The 14312-nt window shown below is 45.6% G+C and overlaps 1 protein-coding gene and 1 long non-coding RNA gene across 18 annotated transcripts in view; one reads left to right on the forward strand and one right to left on the reverse strand.

Moving 5' to 3' along the window:
- Positions 1-9141, forward strand: part of LOC120402118 — a 79757-nt gene extending 70616 nt beyond the window's left edge. Inside the window, exon 3 of the long non-coding RNA XR_005596995.1 lies at positions 9056-9141. This is a non-coding gene — a long non-coding RNA (uncharacterized LOC120402118). The remainder of the gene's footprint in view (positions 1-9055) is intronic.
- The window catches only part of ROBO1 (roundabout guidance receptor 1), a 1025913-nt gene that overhangs the window by 539724 nt on the left and 471877 nt on the right, over positions 1-14312 (reverse strand). The gene's annotated exons all lie outside the window — the stretch shown is intronic.

Genomic DNA, 14312 nt, shown 5'->3' on the forward strand with positions numbered 1-14312 from the left:
GAGGAGCCTGCTACAAAACAACACTATGTATAATTGGTGTTTAATTATGCAGAATTAACAAATGGCAGAAACACTGATTGTATTACTTGACCGAGGCTCTTTGCCAAGTCAACAAGCTGGGTTAAATGGAGGAAGCAACCCATTCAGTTATCTGATGCCTTTGAGTGGGATCCTGACTGCTGCATACTCCACGCGTGTTGCCAAAAACATTTAGCAGAAGAAAGAAATGTGTTGATTTGCTAAAGCAAGATCATTTCTGTAAGTGACATGGGTGAATGCACCAATAAATTAATAAAAAAGTTTTCCAAACATTTTATTCATTTTATGCCAAAGGTTTAGTAACACAATGGGAGCCCAAAATACTTGTGTGAATTTGTAGAGTCAGTATGTTATCCAATAAATATCTAATATGTTTATTTTAATGCATTACCTCTAATAATACCGCACACACACTAATAGTGTATGCACATGTGCACTCAAAAACTTGCTTTCCCAAATACTTCAGCCCATAGTATGTTCTAACATAACTCTTTCCTGTGCATTTTGGTCTTGATCCAAATCCCACTGAAGCCAATGGAAACCTTTCCATTGATTTTGGTGGACTTTCAATCAGACCCTTACTGCTTTTCTATGTTAAATTATCCATCAAAGGATGGTCTATTACTTTGCACTTGTGTCACTTTGTCCTGGTGGTTTTTTGGGGGGGAGACTCGTGTCACAGCTCTGTTGAAATGAATGGAGCTCTGACAATTTATGCCAGCTGCCCTTGAGTCTGTAATAAATTGTATGGGTTTTCTCTCTGTGTCATGAAGCCCTAAAGGATGAGAAGGTCCCAGAGAGTACAGCAATTGTAGTATATAACCCCACTGATTTACAGAGCAGTGCAGTTCATTAGCCACCTTTGCACACCTTCCCCACCCCCAGTTTCCTATGTGAGCTCCTCTGCCACAGCCAGGGGTCTAGCCCTACGTTTTACAACATGTTATATCACAGGAAAACTTTCAAGGTCTGTGCATTGAAGGTAGTTCCCTGTCTGTCATTTTCTGAATACTGCTGAATTTCTCAATTAGGTTTTCACTTTATATGTTGCAAATCTGTTTGCATTAAGCTACAGCTAATCAAAATTAATCTTACTAAGAATACCATTACTACTCAATTTCATAGAGAAAACAATCTTCTATATTACTAGTGAGGGGCTGAACCAGAAAATGTTTTATAGCTTCAGTTTGAATAATTCTCTTCCCCAAAATGTGGGTGCTTATTGGAAATTTTTGAGCTTGTGTTTATCCCTACTGTGTCCATTCTTTGACCTTCATCCTTCTCCTGCCCTTCTTCCAGCTATACCCTTTTCACACCCTGGGCTTCAAAACCCTCTTCCAGTCAAACATGCTTCTTGGATTATGAGATGTGGAAATAGAGGAATCTGACTTCAATTTTGAGAGATGGTTTAATATTAATTATAATAAATAATAATTTTCAGCTGTGATATAGTGCTTTTTCATCAGTAGATCTCAATGTACTTCACAAAGGAGAGCATTATCATTATCTTCACTTTACAGTTGGGTAAACTGAGGCATGGAACGTTACATGAATTGCCTGAGGTTGCACAGCCCATCTTAAACAAAAGCACAGGGTCCCACTCTCATGAAGGAAAAGGCAACCAAAAATTTGTGGATCCTTCTGAGCTTGATTTAATACACCAGTGTCCTTTGCAGTCTGCCCTTTCTCCCACCTTCCAAATTCTTCTTCTATATTTAGGCCCAGTCTGGAAATTCCCCTGCCAGATTGGTAGCAGTAGAAGAAATACTCCTGGATTTGTGAGAACCTTCGAATGGAGGAGAGCCCATGGGCAGGGATCAGGAATGTCTGTTGTTCAATTCATAGTTGTTTGTTAGAGATGCATTAGACTTGCTGAAGGCCATGGAAGCAGCTGCCATAGAGGCAGCCTAGCTGGGCTTAGATGAAGAAAGCTTGGGGGTAGAGATTGAGCAGGAAAATCTCCATTAACAATTTATTTATTTATTGGGGTTTTTTTTTGGCAAATATATACAGGTCCAGATCGGTTCTTATTTTAATTAAATATGGTTTGAGCTAGTAGTGTTGAGATTTGGATTAGTTTTAGGATGTGGTGTGGGGTTCAGGGTCGTGGTCAGACCAGGGTTTAGATTTAGGTAGATCTAATGAGCTGTTCTTTTAGGAAGTCATGTGAGATCAGGTGTCCTTGCAAGATTATTCCCATGCTAAGCCGCTCTTATCATCCTTCTCAACATTGTGGGGCACAATGTGTGACAAAGTCCCAAAAGAGGGAAAACTGAGAGGTCTGTCCCCTAAGAAATCCCCCCTCAAAATTTGAAAGGCTACAGAATCTAGGTTCTAGTGTTAGCCTGTCTTTAATGGAAGAAAACTGCACTTTGCCTATGCTTATTTATTACACTTTATGTATTTTATCACTGACATTCAGGATCATGAAAACTGGCATTGGAACCATAGTGTGTTATTTCTGCATACAGAAAAGAAAACATATTATATGAAGTACTTCTCTGTGTGTGTGTGTCTGTATAGCACTATGTAAAGTTGAGATTTTTCCAATGCAAACATAAGTAAGTCTGGGCATCCTCCTATATTTTAGATTTTACAGGCCCAGTAAAACTTGACCAAAACTTGATCTACTGATAGCTGTCACTTGTATGACTTAAACTTCAGTTTAGATTAATTAGATTAACAGACCTCATTCTGTAGGTTCCAGTACTTCCACCACAGCTATTAAATTACACACAAAGAATTTATGTTTTAGAGTCTTGCTTCCTTAAATCAAATTCCAGTCCTGTCACCTTTCTTTCATTTATAAGATTACAAGGCTCTCGTTCCTTTTGTCATAAAACTGAACCTCTGTGAAATTCCATTCCAATTACCTAATACATTTATGATTTCTGTGCGTCTGATCAAGTATCAACAAATCTTGAGTCAAGACTGGGTTAAAGCAGTTCACAATGGGTATCCTGTTAAAGAAATAAAGATGACTTGGAGAGAAGTGAGGGAAAGTGGGTATATTTATTTTTGAAAGGCTCACAGCAAGCAATGCTACACTGAAAGCCCAGAGCACCCATTAGCCTCTCAGAACCTTGTACATAGGAAGGTGCTGGAAGGCACGTGCCATTTGGAAGAAGCCATGAAGAAGGCCAAAAGCCATGTAGAGTTTTCTCTTGCAAAGGGAATTAAAACCAATAGTAAAAGGTTCTATAGCCATATAAGTAAGAAGAAAACAAAGAAATAAGTGGGACCGCTAAACACTAAGGATGGAATGGAGGTTTAGGATAATCTAGGCATGGCCCAATATCTAAACAAATACTTTGCCTCAGTCTTTAATGAGGCTAATGAGGAGCTTAGGGATAATGGTAGGATGACAAATAGAAATGAGGATATGGAGGTAGTCTTTAAACCATTATTTGAGGACTTCAATGGCTCAGACACAGGTTTGTTACAGGAGTGGGTGGGTGAGATTCTGTGGCTTGCATTGAGCAAGAGGTCAGACTAGATGATCATAATGGTCTCTTCTGACCTTAAAGTCTATGATTCTATGATTAATTAGGGCAGTACATGGCTCTTAATGATGGACACATTATCTTTGAGTGCAATGGCTTACCCACAATTGTATTTCTTTAAAACTCTGTAATTAAAACCATTTGGTATAAATATACAGGAATGCAATAACTGGAAATCCCTTTCATTCATAACATGTTGGGGGAGGGGAAAGAACTCTGTTAAATGATCTGCAGTTAGCTCATGCAGCCCACAAAGGCTGAGCCAAGCTAGTAAAGAGATACACTGAATCAGTGGATCCCTGGGCAGTCTGTGCTAGAGGCAGGGGCGGCTCTAGAGCCCAAGCTGCCGGAAGCAGCGCGCGCTTCGCGCCGGCGGCGGGTCCTTCCTCCCGCGGGTCGGTCTTCTCCCTTGCCCGCGCCATGCCTGCGGCGGCATGCGGCAGGTCGGGGGAAGCGCGAAACCGCGCGCCGCGCGTCATGCCGCGCGTCGTCCTCCCCCCGGTCCCGTGACCTGCCAGCAGGCCATGGCGGAGCGAGCCGGGCCGAGCCGCCCCCCCGGAAGCGGGCGCCCGCGCGCGCCTGCTTGTGCGCTGGTGTCTAGAGCCGCCCCTGGCTAGAGGGACTCCAGGGGATTTTTTTCTCTGGCTTGTATCTTCCAGACAGGCAGGAAATGATACATCTAGAGCAAAGGCTTCAATTTGCAGGTGCACTTCTTCTGTGCACCTGTGGGAGTGAATCTGACCCACAAAAAGCAATTAAAGGAAAAAATGACAACTCATTGGACATTACTTTAAATGTTATGGTATGTGATACGTTATTTGTATTACAGTAGTGCCTAGTGGCCTGAGCTGGCCATTGTGTTAGGCACTGTATGCACACATAGTGAATAGGTCTTCACTCTGTGGGGCACACTCTCTAAGGGGGGACTAGAGTAACTTTTGAGGGGGGGGGGGGGTGCAGTCCAGATCAGCTCCCACAGAGGGCAGGGAGGGAGCACCACCCAGTTCCACTCCTGGCCCTAGCCCCAGCTGCCAGCCCTGCACCTGGAGTTCCAACTGTCGGCCCCATGCCCAGGGCCTGCCTTGTGCCCGGGTGTAAGGGTCCGGTGTGGGGGCTCGGCCGTCTCAGGTGCGGCTGGGAGCCAGGCCGCGTCACTACACGGCCTAAATCCGCAAGTCAGTCTCCGAAGGTCCATGAGCTCAGACCCTCAGGCAGGGGCTGAGCAAAACAAACAGTCAATGAAGCCCAACCCCTCAGTCAGGGCGGGGCAACCAACAGCAGTTCTAGGCTCAGATCCTTGGCAGGAGCTGAGCAACAGCAATAGTTCAGGGCTCACTGTCTGAGCACTGGGGTGAGGGGGAGACTGCCACCCGTGAGTGGGGTGGCAGTGGGGACACAGGCCCACCCACTCCACTGTGTCCCAGCCCGGGGCCCTAACAGCAGCAGTTAGTCTGCTGCTGGGTCGGTGGGGTCCAGACCGCAACACACCGACATCGGCTCAATGTCTGCTGTAGCCAGACTGGGGTCGGCTACCCCCGGGCTACTTTCCATTTCCCCCTCCATGGGTACCTGCTCAGTACCGGTGTCCGGCGCTGGGTCCCACACCATGGGCTCCTCGTCGTGCTGAGTGTCGGCTAGCTCGGGCTGCTCCTCAGGACACGGGTCCGGGTTATGCTCAGGTAGCTCCTCGGGGTACCGGGCCCGGGGAAGGCTCGGCCAGTCCTCCTCGAGGTACCGTGCTCGGGGAAGGCTCGGCCAGTCCACTTCAGGATACCGGGCTCGGGGAAGGCTCGGCCAGCCTTCTTCAGGGTACCTGGCTCGGGGCAGGCTTGGTCCAGCAGGAGCTCGGTCAGGAGCGTCTGTCCTCTCTGGCCGCCGGGCTGCAACTGAGCGCTGGGCCGGGGGTTTTATACTTCCTGTCCCGCCCCTTGACTTCCGGGGGGCGGGGACAGGCGGCAATGGCTCCGCCCACTGTGGCGGCAGTTCTGGCTCCTCCCTCTCAGGTGCGGCCGGGAGCCAGACCGCCTCACTACACTGGGGTCCCAGCTGCCGGCCCCGTGTCCGGGGCTCCATGCCCAGCTATGGCTACAGGCCTCAGCCCCTGGCTGAGAGTCTGCTCCCACCCCTGCTCCAGCCTTGGCCCCCGTACCCCTGTCCACGTTCCCCTCTCTTAGAGCCGTGGCCCTACTCCTGGCTCCATGAGGTAAAAAGTTTTGGGGACCACTGACATAGTCAGAGTCAATCCTTATCCCACAGAGCTTATAGTCTATATAGACAAGGCACACTAATGATGGGAGGGGAAACAGACACAGAGTGGTAAAGTGATTTGCCATAGATTGCACAGCAGATTAATGGCAGAGACAGGATTAGAACCCAACCTTTCTGATGTCTAGGCTTGTGCTCTACCCACTAGACAACACTGTCACTACCCTCTAGCTATTAGTAATGAAATACCTTTAAGAGCTAGACTGGGCTTCTTCCATTACAAAAAAAAAGTCTCTCAATAATAGCAGAAATAGGAAGTTATTTTCCTCTTTGCCTCTGAAAAAATAAAAAACATTCATGTTGCATGTTCTCTCCCAAATCAGAAATTTGTATTTTGGACTATTTTTTTCCCCTCATTTGATTAACATACTCATTCTAGAAAAAAAGGCATACTATGAAAGATACATTCTTTGAATGAAAAAGGGGAAAGAATTCTTAGTGCCACAGATGGCTGTCAGAATGAAATGAAGCTTGTGTGTGCTGAGGGAATCAGACACAAGTGTGAAATCTGAACAGAAAGGAACACAGCAGAAGGCAACATTTCAAAAGGCATTTCGCATCAACTGGCATTGTGAGGGTTAATTTACCGCCAGGAATTGCTGGGCCTTTCATTCTCAGTAGAAACACAATAGACAGATCCCAAAAGTGCCCATCATAATCACAGATGCTGAGGATTAATGCTAAAATGAAAGCTTCATGAATATTAAAAATATCAAAACTGCTAATGATGTAGCAGAGTTTGGAATAACGTCCAATTTGAAAATCTAAGGATACGGCATGCAGGCATAGTAAGACACTGTCTTTTTAAAACTGATTAAACCCACTCAATTTGTAACAGAAAGAGGCTTATGCATATTAGGAACTGAATTGACTGCCAAACTTTACAAATTGCACAGACTAATTACCATAATTAAGCCCTGGATTGAAGAAGAAAATTCCATTTATCTCAGAATGACTCAGTGGAACTTCAACAAAGAAGGCAAAGAACATCAGATGTTTTTTTCCTCCCAAAGTGGTGATTCAAAAGCAGTGGTGAAAAAAAAAATAATCAAAGAATGACAATATAGGAATAGTATTGTTTGAAAATCATGAAAAAGAAAATCATTCAAGGCCTGATCTTGGAATATAATGAGCCACCTCAATTCCATTGGCTATCAGGCTAAAGTATAAATGTTTTTTCCCCTTCAAATATGTTATCAATGAGGAAAAAAAATCCAAATATTTTCGTACAGCCATTTTTATCTGATCATCTGAATCCTCACCAAATTCCTTTCACTATGCTTAATTATACTCAGGGAGCACTGACTAGGACTTGATCAGCTACAACGTTCCTGCTGCTATAAGTGTCTGATATTTGCTCTCACATCAACAATGAGCAGTTATCGTGAACAATGAGATAACAGCTACAAGTTTTTAGGATACAGATTAAATCAGTGTTTCTCAAACTGGGGTTGCCGCTTGTTTAGGGAAAGCCCCTGGCGGCCGGGCCGGTTTGTTTACCTGCCCTGTCCACAGGTCTGGCCGATCACGGCTCCCACTGGCCGCGGTTTGCTGCTCTAGGCCAATGGGGGCTGCGGGTAGCGGCGCAGGCTGAAGGACGTACTGGCTGCCGCTTCCAGCAGCCCCTATTGGCCTGCAGTGGTGACCCACGGCCAGTGGGAGCCGCAATTGCCCGGACCTGCAGACAGGGCAGGTAAACAAACCGGCCCGGCCCACCAGGGGCTTTCCCTACACAAACGGCGACCCCAGTTTCAGAAACACTGGATTAAATATTACTCTGTGACATCAAACTTGACTCAAAGTCTACTGAAGTCAATGGAAAGACTTCCATGGACCTCACTGAGATTTGGATCAGACTCTTACTTGCAGTATAACCACAAAAGCAAAATACTTTATTTCAGGCATTAATTCACATATCCAGCTAGATGTTACTTTCTTTCCTGTCTTCATTTATGAAACAGACTAACATAATGTGAAGGGCACAAACCAGTGACGCACGAGCTCATATAAAGCACTATGCATGCAATACAGTTAAAATGGGCATGTTTGATTTTCCAAGTATTTGCAGCTTTTTAGACAGATGCTACTCTACCCATGAGAAAACTCTACCCATGAGATTTTTTTCTTTCATCAATGGTTCCATCAGTAATATGATTGTTTCCCCTTTCTCTCACCAGTTATTTCATTTTAGCTTGCAACTACACATTTACCTAATCCTTACCCAAGGATGTCTCAATACATGTTCAAGTTTCATTCTTATACAGTGCATTAATCAAGATAACCCCGAGCAGCATATTCAGATCTGCAATAAAGATATGTATACCCCCTCTTTTTTAGTAAAAAAATGTTTTATTTCACCACTTTTTACAAAATTGAGCTGAATTTTGAATGTGGCATAATTGTTTAATTATAATACACTCAGTCAATAAAGTGTAAGCCAATAATTAGTTTCCCTGTAAAAAAACAAATGCAATTTGGAAGCCAAGGTAACTGTTGGAGAAAAGAAGAGGGGGAGAGGCATCAATGAAAATATTCATGTTACAAGTTATTGTATTCAGTTACAATCAACAGATACATGAGGAAATGGCACTTTGCAGGGGGACATAAGGCATGATTTTAGTAGCGCAGAAGACCAGAGGTGGGACATTGGTGGTATGCAGCAGATGCAAAGGGAGGAGGATATGAACCAATAGTGATAGGTATCCATAGAGATAACTATCAACATTGATACAGCAAAGATGCCTGTGGCACCTTATAGACTAACAGATGTATTGGAGCATGAGCTTTCGTGGGTGAATACCCACTTCGTCAGATGCATGTATTCACCCACTAAAGCTCATGCTCCAATACGTCTGTTAGTCTATAAGGTGCCACAGGACTCTTTGCTGCTTTTACAGATCCAGATTAACATGGCTACCCCTCTGATACTTGACAACATTGATACAGACTTCTTAAGAAACCTTAGGAATTCTCTTCGGCTAACTTTGCTAAAAATTACACTTGCTAAAGTATATATTTTACCAACACAAGCATTCAAAAGCCAAGAAATCACTAGTTAAATCCTTTTCCAATCCTTACAACCTACACTCATTATTTGATCTTGCACTGTTATTTGCTGCTATTACTGCTGAAAGGGAGGAGAGAATAAATCATCTTGCATCCTAATGTTAAAATGTCAGATTCTTTTTGAATGAAGCTGACAGCATTAATAAACCCCATTTTCTCTCTTTTTCTCCACATTTCTACAGACAACTGAGAATTCTATGGCCAAACAGACATTCCACAGCCAATTCTGTGCCAGTAGAACCACAGAAAACATGAAGCACTGCTTTTTTTTTTTTTTTTTGGCTAACATCTGTCATGTCAGTTGTATTCAGAGAGGATTAAAGAGCAAGTGGCAGCTAAAGGCAAGAGGGTGTTCTTTCAGTGCTCCACCAGTAAGACACTGATTGACTGAGCTCATAATAGCCATTCACAGTTCAACACCTTCAGTGAAAAATGCCAACACTTAAGATATACATGCTTCACCTGATCCTTTGTTTGATGGATCATTCCTTGAGTATTTGTGTTAGAAACAACTCGATCTACATAATATACAGTTATGTGTCACTGTCTCACATCACAAAATTTCAAGTGACTTTATGGGGGAAAATCTTTTAAAGAAGGTCTAAAAGTATCTACTGATGAATGGTATAAATATTCTAGTAAATTTATTAATGATGTGATTTGATAACAGAATAAATTTATTTAGTCTACAGTGAACACAGGCATGTACCAACTTTAGTTATGAACTGTATAGATATCAAAGGTTTTTAGTAGTGGATAGAGGGATTTTTTTCAGACTTGAGGTGGGATTTTCAGAAGTGCCTACTTGATTTAGAAATAGATATTAATATACTTGTAACAGCTGTAGTGAAACTCCACTTATTGTATAGAGCAGTCAAAAGGCCAAATTTCTTAAAAGCATATTCATACATTTTCATTCTGTTTTTAGTTCAGCTTCATTCCACTATAACCAGGTTTGACTATGCTAATAATTGTAATCCAGGAAGCCCTCAATGCCAACTGGCAGAGGGCACACCATACCATAACTCTCATCAGGCCTGAGGCACCCATTTGCCCAACTCACCGTTGTCATTATCTGTATGTAAAAGGTGTCATGTAAGGTGTCATATGCAAACTGGAAACACGCTGGTCATTAATATTATTGTGTGATGTATCTATGGGTGGTGCATATAGAATTATAGATGTGTTCTGGGAATATGCTCCTAAACCCAGCCTGTCCCAGGCAAAGGAATGTTGTTTTGCAGGCTTTACTGTCGCCAATGTAAATTAAGCAAGGTGTGACCAAAGACAAGGAAAGGAACTTTGACGCGAAGGATAAATGAAGCCATCAGGCAAGCAAGGGGGAGAAGATGACCACTTAACATTCAGAGGATGGAGGCTGCACCCCCGGAAGCCTTTCTGTCTCTGGGCAGCCCTCTTAGAGGCAAAGCAAAGAATTTCAACCTGGAATTCTAATCTGTCAATATTCATACTTGATAGAGTGTAGTGTGATACTGATAAAGTTTAAATCCTGTCTCTTTAAAGGCAGACTGAGCACCTCCAGCCATGGAACAAAAACAGTGTCTAGTCATCTTGAGCTTTTAGGCTGAATAAAGCACAGGCGAGATCTAAGGAACATTAGTAATGCTAGAGTTTGAGAGAGGAATTTAGAAAATACCTGCAGTTCTCCATAGTGGTTGTATGAAAACACTTGCCTATACTTTGATACAAAAGTGTGCAATGCCACATGGAGAATCTTTATTCATCCTTAGCCTATAAATATGCACTAGCTAGTGGCTAGATACAATAGCTCATAGAATTGGAAATAGAAAACATTACCTTTCACCTGTAGTTTACTGGTTCAAATTCGATCAGATTTGTAGTGAAAGACAGTCAATACAAGCCAATGGCTCTTTGATAACCTGAGTAGGTCTCAGTACAGTCTCTAAAACAGAACAATTCCTAATGGGAAACCAAACTGCACTCTCATCAGACAGGCCAGAATAAGCATGAGACTGAATTATTCTCTTATTGACGTAGAGGATTCTTGCAGAGCAGTATTGGGAGGGCACATGCTGGGCAGTATGTAAGGACGCTTACACTGCATTATCCATGTTGTAGCTCTCTGTGGATACACAAGGGCTTTCAGTCTTTGAGTGCTAATGTTGCATTAGCATGTACTAAAATCATTGTCCATATGTCCCATATGCATAAGTTCATACATACTGGAGTCCATTCTCTACTCCTGAGGGAATTCTTTGCCAAAAAATTAAAAATTATGCACACAATCTTTTAAATTCTTCAAATTTTATTTGTCAATAAATAAATGTGGCTCCAGCATGGCAGTGGGGAGCACAGGCCACTGGCTGCATTGAGCTGGGAGATCACCCTGAAGCCCCCTGTTCCCCCAATACAGAGACTTGGTGGTGAGGCTGCACCTGACACTGACACAGTGCAAGAGCTGGGCCTGCCCCAGAAACGCCCCGGGGTCCTGCCCCTCTGTGCCAGGTGCATCAGATGCAAACAAGCAGGCTCAGCCCAGCAGGATCCAAGTCTGGGGGAGCTTAGTGTGGGGGGAGCCAGGTGTGGGGTGAGAGGTTTCTCTGTGGGGCAATCTGGGTGCGGGTGGCTCAGTGGGAAATCTGGATGCACAGCGACTCATTGAGGTGTTTCGGTTGCAGGGGCAATGGGACACTGCACGGGAGCAAAGTGAAGGTGGTTGGGGCTCAGGAGGAGGGAGCTGAGTGTGGGGAGATGGGGCTCGGTGTGGGGTGTCTGGGTGTGGGGGACTCAGTAGGGGGGTCCAGGTGCTGGGTGAGTGGGGTTTGATGGGGGTAGGGTCCAGGTGCAGCTGGTTGGGGATCAGTGGGGTGGGGTTCTGGGTGTATGTGGGGGTCATCAGAGGAGTCCAGGTGTAGGGGGTGGTGGGGCTTGTCAGGGTGAGGGTTTGATGGGTCTGCTCAGTGGGGGAGCCCCAGCTATTGCAAAGGGGATGCTGCATGCTGGGCTCCCACTTCCCCTGTTGATTCCCCTCTCCCCTTTTATTCTCCATCCCTCTCCCTTCATTCCCAAATTCCCCTTCCCTGCCCTATTCCACTCCCTTTCTTCCCCACTGCCTCTTCCTCTACCCCTCATCCTCCCTTCCCTCATTTTCCCCACCCCCCCTTACCCAGCCCCAGTGTGGGCACTCACTGTTGCACAGGAAAACAGGAAGGCTCCCAGCACACAGAAGGGGAGCGCGACTGGCACTAGGACCCAGGAGGTGGCATTCAGCTGCAGAGTCAGTGGAGCCCAGACACAGCTTCATTCAGCTGGGCAGCTCTGCACTTGCGGAATGTGCAGGGGCAGTGGCATGTAACCCCGTGTGTCCCCCATGCCGTGCCTCTTTTTGGAGGGAGGCAATCCCCCCCCCAAAAAAACATGTGCCTATGGTCACCCCCGCCCTCTCCTCCACACCTCCCACCCACCACGGCTTCCCTGACATTTTCTGCAGGGAAACACAGGAAATCTGCGGGGGACATTTTCTGCAGGCATGCAGTCACACAAAATCCCCCCAGGAGTAACTCTAACATTCTTGCTGTGCCTACTTCTGTTACTCAAGGAAATGTTATCCCCATTATATATGTGGTGGCTGTTGATCCTGCATACAATCATGAGACAATTCAGGGAGGAGGGGTGAGAAGAGAAACCCAGCTTTATGAATCAGGAAAGAAAAAGGGAACTGCTGGCAGCGTTGGATTGAAGCATATGCAAACTAGGCAAATGGCTAGAACCCAAATGCATGGGGTTAGCCTGGGGCCCAACAAACAGCCATACAGTACACTCGCTGCAGTCAGGCTGGCCAGGGTATAGAAACACTGGGAGCGGCTTCTAATCCTCTCACTCATATTTGGCCTTGCTGCCCCTTCATCAGGAGTGAGCGGCACTCTAAGGCCTGGTCTACACTACGCATTTAAACTGGTTTTAGGAGCGTTAAACCGATTTAACGCCACACCCGTCCACACTAAGAGGCCCTTTATATTGATATAAAGGGCTCTTTAAACCGGTTTCTGTACTCCTCCCCCACAAGAGGAGTAGCGCTAATATCGGTATTGCCATATCAGATTAGGGTTAGTGTGGCCGCAAATCGACGGTATTGGCCTCCGGGCGGTATCCCACAGTGCACCACTGACCGCTCTGGACAGCAATCAGAACTCGGATGCAGTGGCCAGGTAGACAGGAAAAGCCCCGCGAACTTTTGATATCATTTCCTGTTTGCCCGGCGTGGAGCTCCGATCAGCACGGGTGGCGATGCAGTCCGAAATCAAAATCCAAAAAGAGCTCCAGCGTGGACCGTACGGATGTGATCGCTGTATGGGCAGGCAAATCTGTTCTATCAGAGCTCCGTTACAGAAGACAAAATTCCAAAGCATTTTAAAAAAATCTCCAGACAGAGGCCACAGCAGGGACTCAGCACGCTGCTGCGTGACAAACGTAACGGAAAGCCAAAGAATCAAATGGATGCTTATGGAGGGAGGGAGGGGGGACTGAGGACTCAAGCTATCCCACAGTTCCTGCAGTCTCCGAAAAGCATTGGCTGAGCTCCCAATGGCTGTAGTGTCAAACACATTGTCCGCGGTGGTTCAGGGCATAGCTCGTCAATTTACCCCCCTCACCCACCCCCAGAAGTAAAAGGGAAAAAAATCCTCTCTTGACTCTTTTAAATATCACCCTATGTTTACTGAATGCTGCTGATAGACGCGATGCTGCAGCAGTCAACGGCAGCATCCTCGCCCCCCCCCATGGGTGGCTGATGGTACAATATGGCTGATATCCATTGTCATCATCAGCCTTGTGGCAGATGGTGCAGTACAAAAGGACTGGTATCTGTCCTCATCATCAGCCCGTGAGTGCTCCTGGCTGGCCTCGGGTGAGGTCGGCCGGGGGCGCCTGGGTAAAAAACTCCTGATCATTCCTGGTAGATGGTGCAGTACGACTGGTAACCATCTTCATCATAGCAACAGGGGGCTGAGCTCCATCAGCCCCCACCCTTCATGTGTAAAGAAAAGATTCTGTTCTGCCTGGACTATCACAGCAGCGGGATGCTGGGCTCCTCTCCCCCACACTGCTTAATGTCCTGTCTGGACTATCATAGCAGCTGGAGGCTGCCTTCCACTCATTTCTCACTAACAAGTCACTGTTTTTTATTCCTGCATTCTTTATTACTTCATCACACAAATTGGGGGACACTGCAACGGTAGCCCAGGAAGGCTGGGGGAGGAGGGAATCAACAGGTGGGGTTGTTGCAGGGGCACCCCCTGTGAATGGCATACAGCTCATCATTTCTGCGGGATCTGACAGCGGTTGTGCTCTCTGGTTCTCTGATACACTGGTTCTCTAGTACACTTGCCCCATATTCTAGGCAGGACTGATTCTATTTTTAGATACCGTAAAGGAGGGATTGACTCGGGGAGTCATTCC

Source organism: Mauremys reevesii, linkage group 1 (assembly GCF_016161935.1).
Source record: "Mauremys reevesii isolate NIE-2019 linkage group 1, ASM1616193v1, whole genome shotgun sequence".
Taxonomy (NCBI): domain Eukaryota; kingdom Metazoa; phylum Chordata; order Testudines; family Geoemydidae; genus Mauremys; species Mauremys reevesii.